The following is a 17810-nucleotide window of genomic DNA, read 5'->3' on the forward strand; positions in this document are numbered from 1 at the left end:
AGCCGAATGCATGCTGGCTGAGGGCCCATTCTCTGGGTTTGTTTCTGGCCCAGCCGAATCTGTGGGCAGACCTGACAATGCCAATATTGAAATTTCATCCTTTCTCCATATAAATTACTTTTTTGAGTCTTTATTAAGCAGAGGACAGAAGAGGCTCTCAGGCATGGGGGGGGGGGGGGAGAAATATATCATAGGAGTCTTTGCAGCTCTTCAGAACAGGATATGAGACTCAATGGAGGATTTTTCCAAAACATCTCTAAATGTAACATTTCTGAGGAAGATTCAAAGACCTGTAAATAAATGGCTTCTTTCAGATTTCTATTGCCTCACCAATATTTTTTCTGAAAGGCTGAGATGTCTCCAGGTGAGCATTTACAGGAACACTGTGAGCCTTGCTTAAAATTGGATTTTCAATGGGTGGTCTTGATAATATCTCAGTATTCACACAGCATGTCAGTGCTGAAAAGCATCAACCTCCCTCTTCACATGACTCTATGTGAGCGTAGTAACACCAGAGGAAACATTCAAGGCCACTACAGTCCGCCAACACAGAAAAGAAAGACCTCGTGGTTCTACTTTCATTCACAGTCACCATACAGGGCAGGTTTCTATATGTGTTTCTGTGGAGGAGCAAACACAACCACATGCACAAAGGCGCACACCTGCAGGAGGTGGAAGTGCTGTGGTTGTGGGGGGATTAACCACAGGTAATGTAATCAGAGTGATGTGTTTATGATAAAGAGCGAGACAGGAAGAGGAGTATAAAAAAGAGGAGGATAAACATGACGGCTAAAAGGTGGAGGAAGCATGGGGAAGAAATGTACAGAGCAGGAGGAGGCGGGAGGGGTAATGTGAGAAAAATGGATGATGAATGATGAGAAAGTGAGGAGAAGACAGTGAAGAGGAGGGAGTCTGCCTGTCAATCAGATTATGAGCCAATCATTTGACAGAGGATTGCTTTGACCTGGAACCTGGCGGATCACGTTTGCTCCGCATCCAGAGAGGCACTCAGCATCGTTTCCACACAGTTGCATGGAGATAAATGTGTCTCGCTCGCATCCAGTCTGGTGTTAAGTGCACGTATTAGGGAGTATCAGCATCCATGTATGTGCTCCATGTGTGTGTGTCTGAGTGTAAGTAAGTAAGTGAATGAGTAATGAGTGAGTGATGGATGGACGATAATGCACATTTAGCCCCTCTCACCAGGGTTTAGTTGTCATGCTCAGCTCACATGTACGCACTCGCTCAGAAATGTGTTTGATAAGATGTCTTCCTCTCTCATTCATGTGTACCAAACATAAATCTCCTCTCTGCTCCTTTTCCTCTTCATTCTCACCTCTCACTACATTTATCTTCCTCCATATCCCCCCCTTTTTTTTGGACCTTTGCTTCTCCCTTTCCCTCTTTATCTGTCCCTCTCACCCTCGCTGCCTGTCTCTTAGTAATGGAGCTAATTTGTTTAGCACACAAAGAGTGTCTGTCCATTAGCGCAGGCCTGTCCGTGCCAAGAGAGATGGTGACAAATCACACCAACGTGCGTGTCTGTTCTGTGTACATAATTGTGTTTGGGTGAGTGAGAGGGAAGGTGGAAAAGAAGCTGTACTCTCTGGAAGTGTTTATTTAAAACTAGGATATACTGGTTAGGATCTTCATATTTAGATATATCTTCCATAAAAGCAGCTTTTAGTCACTTAAGGTCGCTAGTTTTTTTTTATTTTTGCAAACACAAGCTAATTTTCCTCCTGACGTAAAGTACACCTGCACTTCATTTTATTAAGTTATGTAAGCATCTGAAAAAGCCCAGCCGCCTTGTTTGTACCTTTAAATTCATTTATTTTCTATTTACTCTTAAGTAGTCAAAGTAACTTAATGCAACAAGTTACTTACAAATCATGAAATTAGATTTCAACTGTCCTTTGCTCAAAACTTTGAAGCCTGCTTCCTACTATAAATAAACCTAGCACAAAAAGTAAGGACATTAGTGTCTGGTAGATTATTTTTTTGTTGTAATAATGCTTTTTGGCAATAAATCTTATACCACTGGAAAGCTAGTTGATGTCCCTTTAAATGGTGCCCTATTTGTAAGGAACATGCGTTTGTGGGATGAGCAGCAGAGCTGAGTATGTGGCTTGCTCCAATGCCAAACAGTTTATTTTGCTGTTGCTACTGACTGTTGTTTTGAGCTTCTGGTCCCCCTAGGTGCCTGATTGTCACCTCTTTCTCAACACCTGTGAGCATGAGCCCTGCAGTTGTCAGTGGGTGTCTGCCCCAAGAATGGACATGTCCTGTTCTACTGGTCTGGATAAGGCAATAAGGCAACTTCAAACTAATGTTCAGCGAAACAGTTATTTAGTTGCGGCATTATTTGGAGTGACCCTTAGTCTCATCTTTAAACTGAAGACCAAGTTCCATATAATGGGAGATGTCAGAGACAGGCTGAAAAGTGGGCATCCCAAGAAGATGACATCTCAAGAAGGCCATTTCCTCACCCTGTTAGCATGAATGCCGGCCTTACACAAGAGGACTTTGCTAAAACTCTTGAAAGGCTCTAAAAAGACTGACACCTGAGACCCTCTCACATCTAAAGACAGTTTGTCAGCAAGTCATTGAGTTTTTTGTCTCAGACTGAGATTTTGCAAACACTGGTGGTCACCACCTACAAGACTAGAATATGATTCCTTTTGAGATTATTTCCCATCATGCATCTGGTTTGAAATTCACACCAAAAATTTATGAGCAGAGGATAATATGTGGAAGGAGATCGAGTTCCCATCTGAGTTAATATCTCTTACAATCCAATGTTTTTAAGTCATTTGCATCGAGTAGAAACGAAAGGAAAGTTAAACACTGAAGCAACTTTGCATTTTACTGCAACAACCAAGGAACTATCCCGGAAACACTTCAGAAAAAAAGTACTGTATGAAAACGTGAGTCGTCTCACCACAGAAACAAACTGATTGGGCTTTTACTTTGAAAATCCCAGTGGTGGTTTACCGTACCTGTCATGTCAGCCAATTGACAGACGAGGCACACAAACACACAGATGCAGAGATCTGACTGCAGCTCTGAGCAGAAAAGTTTTTCAATCTTTTGAGTTCTGAGCGGACATTCAGTGGCTCTAGATTGATCTAAACTCACGTTCATATTTTGAAGAATGAAGTGAATCAATGTGCTCACGCATAACACCAGCCCCCATTGGTCATGGACGGTAGTTGCGTCACTGAGAAACACTGTTTGCATACGACCAGACTTAAGACGTACAACAATACCAAACACATTTGATATTATCACAACACCAAGACTGAAGAAAGACCCAAAAAGGGTCAAATGTGGGAAAAAATGCAGCAAAAATGGGTGTGAACTGATGAAAAGGCACAAATAAGTAATTTGCACAAGGAAAGGCCCTGACTGGGAATTTGCGGTGACTTGGGGGATTGTCCGTGGGTTCCATGGTGGCCCCACCTGAAATTGCCCATGTGAACTGCAAGTGTGAATCAGCCCATCAGTGACCCATGTAGGCCCCATTAAGAGATCCTTGTGATTTCCCATGTTTACTAAGTAGGGTCTATCTTGGATTTGATGGGGCTTACATTCACATGGCTATCACAGGTAGGGCCACCATGGAACCCATGGACAAACCCACATGGGACCCATATTGTAGCCCGCATATAACCCATATGGGGCCCACACGGACATGCTGGCTGGGTGTGTTTGTCAGGGGTCCAGTCAGTTCTGTGGCAGGCCTGACTTTAGCAGGTAAAGTACAGCAGGAAATATACTTTGACATTTCTAATATGCCTATAAGGCTGATGTTGGTCCATGAAGCAGTTTTAATTTGGTGGATCCACACCAGCAGGCTGTCGATGTCTATAATAACAGGATAGTGCCAAAGTATATACTAGTACTACTATACTACTGTAGGTAGCTACTATAATGATGTTTGTTAAGCTGATTTGATTCCAGGATGGCGTATTATATCACGTATACATACCTGTGCTTTTGTTTCTCCAACATGTCAAAATGTTGTCTTTAAAAAGAGCTTCTTATTGCATTCAATACTGTTCCCATTGACTGAAATAATGGCCATTTAAGGCAGATATTTCCCTCAGCAGCTGTCTCATTCCTCTGCTCTCTGGCACTACACTGGGCTGAGGATTAACTGTCACTACAGCATGAGCAGCTACAAATCCTAATAAGATTGGAGACCTAATGACATCAGTTCTGTGTGATCCATATGTATGACAGCGAGGCCTAAATCCCTATTCATATTCTCCGTGATCTCGGCCAGCATATCGATGTGAAGCACTAAAGCAAGCACAGAAATGATTGAGCTCTGAGCAGGGCATGCCTCCCCTCCTCTCTCACTCTGCCAACAGACTGTCTCTGTTTGGGTGAACTCCAATTCGTCATGATGAGTCCATACTTGCTTTTATCCCTCCATCCCTCTCGCTTTTAACGCCTCTGATATGATGTGACACTGGCTGAAGCACATGACATAAAAGTCCTCAAATGCTCCCAGATTTTTTTTAGAACATTCAAGATAAATCTATGAAGGTTAAAAGACAGGTTTTTCCTTATTTAAGGGAAAAAAAAAACTCAAAATGTTGTCGTTTTAGATTCATTAGATTAGATTTTGTTTGAATTGACATGTCCTCTCCTGTGGTTAATCTGCATGTAGTTTCGTCATTGACAAATAGATCAGCTCTGACAGGAATGTGATACAGGAAGGGAAGGTCGGTTTTCATTGATTGTTAAATCATTCCTCTGTTTGAGAAGGACACGATTGAGACGGTAAAACACTGACTGCTCTTCCCTCCTTATAGGCTTTACGGTAAATATCTTTCCTCTGGGCTCAGCCAGAAGCCAGACAACATTCACTTTGCCATTGAGTCAGCAGTTAGTCTATGTGTGTGTTGTCTGTGTGTGTATGTGTGTGTACCCCCAATATTTCCTCTCTAGCAACCACAGGGAAATCAGGTGCAGAAAATACAGCCTAGATGAGAATAGACTTGGAACGGCATGAATACCCCCTTTTCTATCTTCCGTCTGTCTGTTTGTTTTGTTTTTTTCACCGTCTGCAACACAGGTGTCACTCTCAAGGAGATCCTCCTCCCCTCTCTCTTTCTTTGAGCCTCAAGCCGGCAGAATTTCCTCCCTAAATAACCATTTTTATCTTGTTTTCCCTCCCTCCGTCCCTCCGTCTCTTCCTCCCTCTATCTCTCTGGATGAATGGCCGTCTGTACCGAGCTAAAGAGGTTTTTTTTGGGGGGGGGCTCCAGAGACTCGATGTTGAGATATTTTGTGGACAGTATCTATGAAGTCATGCGTTTTAAGATTGGTGGCTAGAGCAAAAATGTTAACCTCACTCTGGTGTGAGTCTAAAAATACAGTGCAGCCACAGAATCTAAAGCAGAAATAGGGGAATAGGTGTAGCAATTTGTGATGCCTAGCATAGTCCAAAAGTTTTTCAAAATAGAAACAGATGTTGAAATTGTGAGGGTTCCCATACATGACAATAAATAATGCTTGCTGCAACAGTTTTATTCATTTAGTTTATAGACTGTAAGTTAATGGCCAAAGCAGCCCACAATATGAAAAGGCTAAATGGGTTCACTCAGACTTTATATTGATGTCATTCTTGCAGTGTCCTGGTAAAATATCCCTGTAAAGACAGGGTGAGCTGATACAATCAGAAGAGGAAAAAGTATACAATTATTGTACTCAAGTAAAAGTGCAGTTACCCTAGTTAACGTTTACTTCAGTAATATTAAAAGTACTGATCTATAAATCTACTAGAATAAAAATAAAAAGTTTTGAGTTCATTGTTTACTTAAAGTACTGAGTCCTGAGTGGCTACTGAGGAGTTGTACGGTAAAATAAAGTCTTTCATTATTGACATGAACAACAAGACAATAGATCTCCAACCAGGTTGTTCAGGTGATGTCACAACTCTCATAAAGTACAATACAAAGCAACATTGCCAGTGTTAATTAAACTCATATAGAGTCAGATATAACACTTTAGAAGTCTACATATAGTTACACGTTTGAAAATGTTATATATTTGACAGCATGACAGAGCTGTAGTGAAAATCTGTGGTAAGGAGGGTCTCTTCTGAATAGAGCAAAACAGAGAGTCAACCTCATAGCAAGGAAAATCATACTAAAGAAGAATACGAATTTGTGTCCTTTAGGAATGCCTAAAGTCACAGGTGTATGCTCTAACTCAGTGGATAACTTCACTCATGGTGCACACACGTCAGCAAAAGCAGCAACATTGAACATGAAGCATGGCCCAGAACCCCAGTAGGGATCACTGTACAACAGGCATTATCTAAACACAGCTAAACACATGTAAAAAAAATCAAAACACTGCCCAAAGGACATGATGGGGGACTCACCCACGCATACTGACAGACTTGAAAGAGCTTAGATCAGTTGACCTTTTACAGAGCTGAACTTACCCTGGTGGGTCAATACTGTCAAATGACTCCAACACTGAAGACCATTTTACTCAGATTTTAGTCAAAATTACACTTTGGAAGTTTAAATCAACTCCAGGTTTAACCCTGAAATTTCAACACTCTGGGATGTGATGTGGAATCATTCAAAAAGCACAAATACCCCCCAAAAACTACTCAATTACAGTAATTTGAGTAAATGTTGTTAGTTACTTTCCATCCCTGGATACAATATGATAAATGCAATGCAGTGCGATACCTTACCACACCATACCACAAGATATGTATATTATACAATATGATGGCACATGCTACATGATACTCAATACAATACCATACAACTGGATATGATACAATACAAAATTAAATGACATGAGATGCAATATGATACAAAACGTAAGAGAAAATAGTGCAATATACAACATGGTTTGATACATGATACCATACCAAAGGACATGAAACTGTTTTGTTTCTTTGGAGAGAAACAATATGATCAAAAGACCACCCCAAATTTTCCGATTCTATTCGAGAACACTGAAAATCCTGACTCTAAAAAAGTCTGATGGCTTCAACCTGACTTTATCCACGCTTTTTCTTTCTACTGTCTTAGTTAAATGTCTATGTAAAGTAAGGTTACACTGCAAATTATTTGGTGCTTACCAAGATTTAAAAACTTAGATTAAGGTCATGAGTGCAGTAATGATATGATATGATACAATACATGAAAGAATAAAACAATACCATTCAACATGATCTGTGCTAAATATTTTTGCTGAGGCTTGTAGTGAGAAGTTTTCGAACATTTCAAGATTGATGATGACATGAATGCTAACCTCATCCTGGTAATGTAAGAGTCTAAAATTATGGTTCTATACATCCTCAAAATCAAAAACAAAACTAAAGAAATATGTTAACATGTTAAACCTGGCAAATGCAAAAAGAGGTTGTAAAATTGTGAATCCCTCCATCTACAGTACATGATATTATCAAAATATTCGGAGAGTCTCGCAAGAGACAAGCACAAGGGACAAGGCCGAAGGTCAGTATTGGCTACTCATGATCTTTGGGCCCTTAGGTGCATTAAAGCAGACACGCTTCTGTATTCCCTGTATGCATATAAATAGGCCACATACAGTAATACCTGCATGGACTAAGGAACACTTCCAGAAACCACTATCTGTCAACATAATTCCCCATGCTATTCACAAGTTGCAAGTTAAAACTGTATCATGCAAAGAAGAAGCCATAGAAATGCTGGCTATCGTTTCGTTCCACATGACAATCCACATAGTGCATGCCCAAAATCTGCCTGATTATCTTGTAGTGTGTCCCCGCTTAAGGAGATTGTTTGTGTTTTCGTAAATGGAGGCCTTGGATGGGGGGGTTGATGGAGGAGTTCTCTGTCCGCGTATGCAACCGAGACAGGAAGACAGACGGGGGCAAGGAGGGCTTTGTGCACCAGCCCTTTCCCACACTCCCTTTCACCTTTTGTTGTATGGCAGCACCGCGGCTCTCTGACATGACGAATCGCTCCGGCTGCTTAACTGAGAGCTGGAAGTAGAAAATTGAGAGTGTGGAGAGGAAGAATGATGTACGTGTTTCCACTGGAGTGTACTGTATGTGTGTATGTTTTTGTCCCTTACTCTTGCTGCCTGGGACTTCCTGCGCCTCCCATCATCTATCCTACAGCTCTTGGCTTGTCTCTCTTGGTTCTGTAGGTGTAAATGTTTGGAGATCGACATGGGCAGATTCCACAGCGGATGAACCATGCACACACTTGCACACACAGTCACACACACGCTCATACGCACACTAATGCCTCTGCCCAAATGCCAGCACCAAGCTGTTGCCCATAAAGCGCTCAGGATGTCACAATAGAGACATTACCACATGAGTGAGTGGCTCTGAATAGGGACGAGGGTGTGTGTGTATATAGAGGGTGGTGACTACGGGGGGAGTTCCTGGCAAGGCAGACGACCCTGTCATCACCTCTGCCCCTTGTCAAACAAGCCCCCGCCGTCAATGGCACATGCATGCAATTCACACACACACACACACACACACACATACACTGGCACAAACTCTGCTGCCACATCTGAGTTTGATCTCTGCATGCTTACAGTCTTTTTATTTTCCTAGATGGGAGCTCATGGTAAAATCTGGGGCAGGAGGGAGAGAAGAAGTGTGGCTGATGAAGAGACCCAATACAGATAATCACAATGAAGAGAAACTCTCACACAAGCAATGCACGCCTAAAATTTCCTGGGTTGGCTCGATGAGTAACCAAAAATGCAGAATTTTTTTACATCAATGGACTTTTATCTACCAGTAAAACATCCAAGTAAAGGTGGGTCGGGGTGAAGAGTGAATGCAGCAGGTAAATGATTAATACCATACCATGCCATGCCAGACCAAACCAGTCCAGACCAGACCATACCATACCAGCCCATACCGTACCGTACCATACTTTTTGAATAGATTAGTCTTTGTCATTCCATTGTACTTGTAAAAGACTATTCCATTCTTTCTATTCAATATGAATTGATAAGATCTGACAAGACATTACAATACTGTATAATATGACACAATGTGATGCAGTACAATATAATATAATGTCCGTTGTGGTTCAGGAAGTGGTGGACAACCATTAGAAATAAATGGAAGCAGAGGAAACTAAAGCTAAAGCTCTAAATGGACCTCTATGCTGCAATTAACATCTGAAAATGTATACATTGACTATGATCCCTACACTTCACCAAAAAGTGATTTTTGCTACAGTTTAACAGATTTGCCTACCATGGGGCCTATCAATATCACAATTACTCAGTCCCGCAGACCTTCTAATGTCTAGCGTTGTCTAGTCAGATGAAGGGATACAAGAGTTTTTTGGTGTCTTGTTCTGAGCTAAGAGGCTATCCGAGCACCTTTAACATTTAAAAAAAAACTTGTTTTGTCACAAACATGCTTTGATTGAAATGATGATATACTTTTAACCGAATAAACCTTGACTAGAGACCAAGTGATGACGAGGAATGAGCCTGTGCTACGAAACAGCTCTTGTTTGTTAGCCATGGTAGCTAGCTCCTGTTTGAGTACCAGTTTCCTGTCCATTGCTGTTATTTAATTCACAATTAAAAGCCAATCTGGTACCAAAGGAAGACTCATTTGGGAGCCAAAAACACAAAACAACTCTACTGAGCTAAGCCAAATGAGCTGGATCTCTTTAAAGAGACGGATTTCCTGTCACAACAAGAGAGACTGGAGATTGGTGAGATGGACATCAACTGATGAAACATGGGAAAGATCCATTAATGAACTAAACCATGACAAAACCGCACTGAACCAAACCGGACTGCTTTGTGGAAACAGACCATACACGAGCACTTGTCCAGGCTTCAGATGGAGGCTTTGCTTTTTAAATTCCTGTCTGCTGCCTTTTTTCCATAACCTTGCAAAGCAAATGGATTTGCCTGTTTCCTTGTTTCTTACTGGCAAATCCATCTTGCAAAGCACCCGTCTGAACTGTTTGGGCCTGGTTAGAGAGTGACAGGACCAATCAGCGTCTAGGGGCAGTACTTTCAGGCGCGGCAGAGTCATGATGCATGCAAACAGCGAGAAGAGGCCGGTGCAATTATGGCGGAAGAGATTAGCGTCGATGTTGCTTAAGCTTAAGCAGAACTTGATGACATTTCTTCGTTAAAAGAAGAACAAAGAACAGCAGTGAATGAGGGTTTTCTTTTCAAAAACGACAAAAGTAGTGTACTGACATGTCTACAGTCGCCATGGTTCATATAATGCAGTTCTCTATGGAGTCTACTCCTAAGGGGCTATGACGTGTTTTGTTGCTCTCATTGGCCCGTGAAGATGTGACACACAGAACGTTTATCCAATCACCCTCCAAGTTATTTTTCAAAGGCTCGGCCCTTTCCTAAACACCGTCTATGGAAGGTTTTCCAGATGGATGTGTGGAACAAATCCATCTGGCATGTCAGGTTATCTTTTTCTGTGAGTTTTTAAAAACTTGTGGCTGGGCTCAGCCTTAGAGATAGAGTATGGAGTTCAGACATTCGGAGGGAGTTAGGAGTAGATCCATTGCTCCTTCACATAGAAAGGAGCCAGTTGAGGTGGTCCTAACATCTGATCAGGATGCCTCCTGGTTTCCTCCCCATGGAGGTATTCCGGGCACATCCGGCTTGGAGGGGACTCTTGCTGGAGGGATTACATAACCTGTCTGGTCTGGGAATGCCTTGGGATCCCAGGAGGACTTGGAAAGTGTCGCTGGGGAAAGAGACGTCTGGGTGGACTTGCTTAGCCTGTTATCCCTGCGACCCAGCTCTGGATAAGCAGATGAAGATGGATGGAGGTATGGATGGACGGTTTTTAAAAACTTTTACAATTTTTTTTTTTTTATTTGCCTGAATATTTCACTACTTTCAGGACACATATTAAGCTTAAGAATTAATAATGTTTATATTTTCGCACTCTGAACGCTTGGCATAATCATAAACATGGTCTTTTGGTGCAGAAATCACCACTTGCCCCCCAAGGGTAGATCTCTGAGAAATGTCATCCGCAAAGAATCTATGGCTGTTTGCCAGAAAGATCAAGACCTGCCTCAACTCCACTTTTTCAATTAGAAACATCTCATTATACTTATTTAAAGCCACACTCACCTAGTAAGTCACATCTTGTTTTATCTGTTGTGTTTATGATGCAGAAATGTACTTTACAGGATTAACACAGATAGAGTCTGTATTTAGGGTCATTCCTCCTCCTCCTTCTGCTTAAGCTTGCTAAGTTCATGTGAAAGGAAGTCAATGAAAGTCATCAGACCTTCATGAGGGAAAGTGGCAACAGACTTAGAGAGTAAAGTGTGTGTAAGCTCAGGGCAGTCCTGCTGTTTATCCTCAAGTGCACTAAGAAGAATCTGCAGAATTTAGTTTTGAAATTGCCAAGACTGTATTGCAAAACTGGGGATGTGAATAATGGCCGCCCAGTCTCCAGATAACTGAATGTTTATGCTTGTTTCCAGGAACACAGTGTCATAACAGCACGCCCCACACTTTTTTCCTTTTTTATTACTTCAAGCTCTCTTTGACTTACAAACTAAGGCAACATCAGTTGGGTCCATGAGGGTTTAGCACTCAGGCATTAGGGTGGAAATTTGGACTGGCTCAAAGAATAGCTGACCCATCCAGGCCAAGCAGGGTGAAGGGGTGACAGTCTAGGGGTCGGAAAAGGAGGGGAGTGAATGAACGAGGAATTCTTTTTTCAAATGAAAGTGAAAGAGCGAGGAAGAGATCAGCAAATTCTTGTGGAAACAGCCCAGCAGAAATATGTGGATAAAAGCAGAAGTATTTGAATACTGGTTGTAGGCTACTGTCTGTCAGATCTGTCACTGTGCGTGTCTGAGTGCATCCTCCAAATGTCATTATGTAAAAACAGTGCCAAACGCTGGCGAGACCGCTCTTCCACAAGGCATGCCGGATGTGTGTGTGGGGGTGTGTGTGTGTGTGTGTGTGTGTGTGTTTGGGTGCATGCATGCGTGTGTGGTAGAGGGAGTGACAAGGGTTTAAGGGGCCGTGTCACGCTGTCACTGCTGGAATGCATGACAGCGATGTTTTGTCACCGAACGGATGAACGCAGCGTCATGGCAGCAGAAGAAGAAGAGGAAGAAAGAAAATGGAATAGGAAGGGGGAGAGGAAAGAAAGGGAATACTATTTTTTTCTTCCCCCTCAACTCTCAATGAGGAAATTAGGTCATCCTAGTAAAGCCATTGCAGGGAACAAATCATCATCATAATTGGAGCCTTAACAAATCTGTGGAGGTGGCTGCTTCACACACGCGCGTGAGAAAAAAACACACAAAAAGCTGATACACACGTGTGCAGCTACACACACTGCCGAGAGCGTGTAAAACAGAATTTCAGCATAAATCAGGGGATGTTTGACAGCTTTATAGCTCTACCAGGAGCCTCATTTGGGACAGAAGCGTGATAGAAGAACGTTACTCGTGGTAAATATAATTGTGGTCATGATCCTAACATAAATCAAAGCGTTGTTACATCATAAAGCGCTAAACTGCAAGGAGAAAAATCCCACTGTTTTAGGGACCTATGGCATCTCTTTATTCTATTCTATCAACTGTGAGCAGCATTCACAGCAGGAGACATTAGAGAGAAGATAAGCTCTGATTTCACCCAGTCTACATTTTATTCCTCACACAAACTGTGCTTGCCAACGAGGAAGTATCTGCACCCAGCCAAGAAATAGTCTAGAGCCTAAGCCAACAAAGAAAAAGAACGTTTAATTTGCATAGACCATATAAAGATGGATGTAGCCTCAGTGATGTCACTTTTTCTCTCCTGAGGAGCCTTCTTGAAACCAAAGGACTTGGTATTATAACCCTAGTTTATACTTGTGTACAGTTAACTTGTGCTGCTCCTCTGAAATGTTTTGCCTCCTCCCCTGAAGTCAGTGTGCTTACTGTAGTTGTGAGTGTGACTGTTACTAGGTGCTGTGGCTGATTGCTTGTATCAAGAAAGTGCTGCTGCCTGATTGCATCCAGACATACATCACAGACTTTACATTTCAGCTGCTGCAGTCTGCTCACCTTTCTCCTGCTATTTCCATGACGCCAGCATCTCTGTGATTTGTACCTGTATATTTATGAGTTGTAGGCTCTGATTATTCAGACTTTATAAACTGATTGGTTTGTGATTTGCTTGATTTTAAAACCTTGTAAATATATTCATGTTAAAGACTGAGCTACTCTCAGACTAAGTTGGAGCTTTTTTGTTGTAATTTTTAGACTGCTTTACTCTGAATTTACTTGCCTTTCTGGCTTTCTTGGCCTGGATGAATGGGGCCATGCATAGTGCCCATAGTGCAACATCCCCTACAACCAGGGACGTAACAGTTATCACACTGAAAATGCAGACTTCAGCCAACCAGTTGCTCAGCAAAGATTTTAGAGTTTTTCTCCTGGAATTTGTGCCCATTCACTCTGTAGAGCATTTATGAAGTCAGGCATTGATGTTGGACAAGAGGGCCTGGCTTTCAATCTCCGTTCCAGTTCATCCCAAAGGTGAATAGAAAAGGGTCTTGCCCAAACTGTTGCCACAAAGTTGGATGTATAAAATGTCTTCAAGAAGGTTGCCCTCACCTGGAGATAAGGGCCTGGCCCAAACCCTGAAAAACAGCCCCATACCATTATCCCTCCTCCAAGCTTCACAGTTGGCACGATGCAATCAGGTAGGTAATGTTCTGCCAGCATCCGCCAAATCCAGACTTGCCCATCTGACTACCAAACAGAGAAGCCAGTCCAGGGTTAGTGTGCTTTACATCACTCCATCTGACGTTTGGCATTGATGTGAGGGTTGCATGCAGCTGCCCAGCCATGGAAACCCATTCCATGAAGCTCTCACCACACAGTTTTTGTGCTTACATTAATGCCAGTGGAAGTTCAGAACTCTTTGGAATCAACAGAGCGGTGGTGACTTTTATGCACCATGCATCTGCACCCCACTCTGTTATTTGACATGGTCTTCTGCTTCGTGGCTGAATTGCTGTTGTTCCTAAACTCTTCGACTTTCTCCACTCACTCTCAACAACATTATCTACAGCTGTCAGAGCAATGCTTTACTAAAGGGTTTACCCGGCTTACCTTTTGTCAGTTTTAATGGTGTTATATTTGTGTCTTCCCTACCAACATGTGATAAAAGAGGTTAAACCCAATGACAGATACTATCACAAGAGAGTCTGGCTGCAGACCACCTCTCTCAGACACCTGCTCTGCAGATCACTGCTGTCAGAGACCACCACTGTCAGGACAGGAGTACAAAAAAACCTTTCAAAATAAAGTTGAATTAAACTTGTGGTTAGGGTTGGGGTAAGGGTATGAGTTACGACACCAAAAGTTACAAATTATAGAATCCTGACCTGCAGAACCTTATTATAAAACCTTTAATATAGTCGACTAAACACTCTGCTCACAGATTAAAACCACCATGAAAATATTCTAATGAAGCTAAATCTAAAGCTAACTAACCTAGGTTAGCTATGTTAGCTTCATTATCTTATGCTACATTGGCTAAAGCTGGTGTATGCTAAAGCTAATGTTGCTAAGGCTAACATAGCTAATGTAACTTTTGTTACTAAAGCCAATGGTAACATAGCTACGTTGACTTGCATAATAATGTTAGCTACATAGCAAACGTTTAACTACATTGCTAATGTTAACATAGCCACTGGAATATACGTTATACCAGCAAATTTCATCACTTCTGTCCTGATGGAGCTGGTGTGTCTCACAGTCCTGATCTGCAGAAGGGGCGTCTGGGAGTTAAACCCCTCTCAGTACTACAGGGATGAGCGGCACAGAATCCTTTGTATGAACACAAACACACATGCACCACTCCAGTGGTTAAGCGAGAGGTAACACTTCCCTCTTAAAGGTATTCTGTCTCTGCGGGGGGTAGAGGTTTCAGAGGCTGTGTTGCAGAGAAAGAAGATTGAAGGGTTGACCTTGCACATCCTCTCCTCCTCGCACATTTCATATGACAGGCTGCACATGTTATTTATTCATGTTTAAACACAATCTGCACAAGGCAAGCCAACAGTGAGATTCACACACACACACACACACACACCCACACACACACACACTCACACATTATTCCTGATGTCCAAACTGCATTCAAATACATGTAAAGGCTGAATAAATCTCCATAAAGTGTTTGATTGGGATCTGTTGTGCATGTCAGTGTTGTCTGCTGTTGGAAGCTTTTGCAGGAACCAAATCAACAACGAGGACAGACAGAAAAGCAAGCCTGAGCTGACACTAATCCAGTAATTGTCATGTGCCTGGGCTGCCTATCAAAATAATTGACAGTTTTTTTATACAGTGAGACAGAAGTGTTTATCCTGGTGCTACAAGCCTTTTCTGTAGATCCCAACAACTCTGCATCAGTAATGACATGGATGGATGTGTTTGGTTTTGTTTTACCCAAAAATATAGTTTCCACGGATTCCACAGTTTTCACTCAACAGTCTGTATTTCTCTAATTCAAGCTCCTGTGAGGAACTTTGAGGGTTTGTGCTGATTTTTGCAACCCCTGTGGACGAAACAGTTCCTTTATCTATGTGCCAATTTTCTGCCACTTATTTTCTGTTGATGTCATTAAAGAATATCGTTTTGTTCACAAATGACTTGAACATGAACTTTTACATTATAATAAAGGTTATGTGAGGGAAAAACTTTTGAAACAGACTGAATTTGATACTGATGTCTCTGATGACCCACAAAAGCAAACAATAACATCAGCAGTAATATTGATTATTTCTATAGCCTTTAATAATTTCTATGCTTGGAATCACTGCCGGAGGGTGGGGGTGTCAGACAAAGTGTTTAGCTGCAAAAGCAAAATACACCCACCAATACTGTCCATACCACTTGTTCTGTTAAGATTCACAGGGGCGTGAGCTGATCCCAGCACCTATTGGGCGAGAAGCATGGTACACCATGGACTGATCACCAGTAGGGATGCACAGAAGCATCAGTTTGATATTCATAACTGCTGATAAGGCCCTGTTGATAAACATCGGCCATCAGCAAATAATTTGGCATGGATGCATATCAATAGCTAAGGTTCATCTGTCATGTCCAGTCATTCTAAAACTGGCCTCTGCTATAACTCTGTATCAAAGAGTTGTTCTTTTATTACCCCTAATTTCCACATACTCCATCTGCACAGCGTTCTGCTCGCCAAGTGCACCCAATGCAAATTGTTCCCTTTCTAGTCCATCTTTACAGTTCCACTGCACACACTCTGATTTCTCTCTGACACATGCCAAAAGTGCCAATCCGCTCTGCGTCACTCGAGTTACACACCAGGATATCAATACTGTGTATTCATTTATGTTATCAGTGTATGTGTGTTGGATCAGTGGCACTGGTGCTAGTCTTGGTGCCACTTTTCATCATTTTTTTTTACATTTACAGATTTTTGCCTGTTTTTAATCCATTTTTGTTACATTTTAAACTCTTTTTGTCACTTTTTCCAGCTAATTTTTGCCACTACTAATACGTTTACCACTTTAACCCATTTTAAAGCCCTTTTTCCTGCCTGTTTTAGCCACTTTGTACCAATTTTTGCTATTTGCTGCCTATGTTTTTTGTCAGTCGACCCACTTTTTGCCACTTTAAACACATTTTGGCACTATCAACCCATTTATACCTCTGTTAAATCCTATTTCAGCACTTTTTCTGCCCATTTTACCACTTATCACCGAGTGTTCCCTCTGTTAACCCATATTGTTCACCACTAACCCATTTTTAACACTTTTATGGCTTTCTTGTCAATTTTTAACAGCATTTTCATAGTTTTCATAACCATTTTGCCCCTTGTAACTGCTTTTAACCACTTTTTCTGCTTGTTTTAGCCACTTTTTTAACCAATTTTTGCCACTTTCTGCCTTTTTTTGCCTCTGTTAACCATTTTTTGACACCCAACAAACATTTCTGCACTGTAACTAACCCTATGGATGGGCACACCAAACTTAACAATTAGGAAAGTCATGACAGACTTCATAGCATGGCCATAATATACACAAACATCTGGATGCTGCAAAAACAGAGAGCACTTTAACAACTTAAATGGAAAACCATTACATTATTCTGTAAAAAAAAAAAAAAAACATGAAAAAAAAAACCCATTAAAATACATTAATAGTGGCATTGGCAAAGAGTGGCAACAATGGATGGAATATGTAACAATTTGTTGAATATTGCACAAATGGGCAAAAGTGGCAAAAATGTAGCTTTAAGTGGCAAAGAAATACGGCAAACATGGGTGAAAAGCAGCAAAAAAAATGATGCTGGCAAAATGGCAAAAAAGGGCATTAAGTGTGACAAAAACTGGACATAGTGCCAAAAAAAAAGTGCAAAAATTGACCAAAGGTGGCAAGATAGTGACCAAAATGGCTAAAAAAGGCAAACATGGAATAAAGTGCCAAAAAAAGTGTGGAAGAATGGATGAAGAATGGAAAATCTGGGATAAAAGTGTGGAAAAGAGGTGGCAAAAAAAGCCTGGAAAATCTGGGATAAAAGTGCCGAAAAGAGGTGGCAAAAATAGGCCCAAACCGGAAAATCTGGGATAACAGTGCTTAAAAGTAGTGGCAAAAATAGACTGGAAAATCTGGGATAAAAGTGCTGAAAAGAGGTGGCAAAAATAGGCCCAAACTGGCAAAAGTTTGTGTACAGTGGCAGAAAAATTCCCAAAGTGGCAAAAACGGCAACAAGAATCAAAAATGAAGGAGCACAAATGGATGGAAAAAGTGGTGAAAATGG

This window comes from Cheilinus undulatus, linkage group 13, assembly GCF_018320785.1.
Source record: "Cheilinus undulatus linkage group 13, ASM1832078v1, whole genome shotgun sequence".
Lineage (NCBI taxonomy): Eukaryota > Metazoa > Chordata > Actinopteri > Labriformes > Labridae > Cheilinus > Cheilinus undulatus.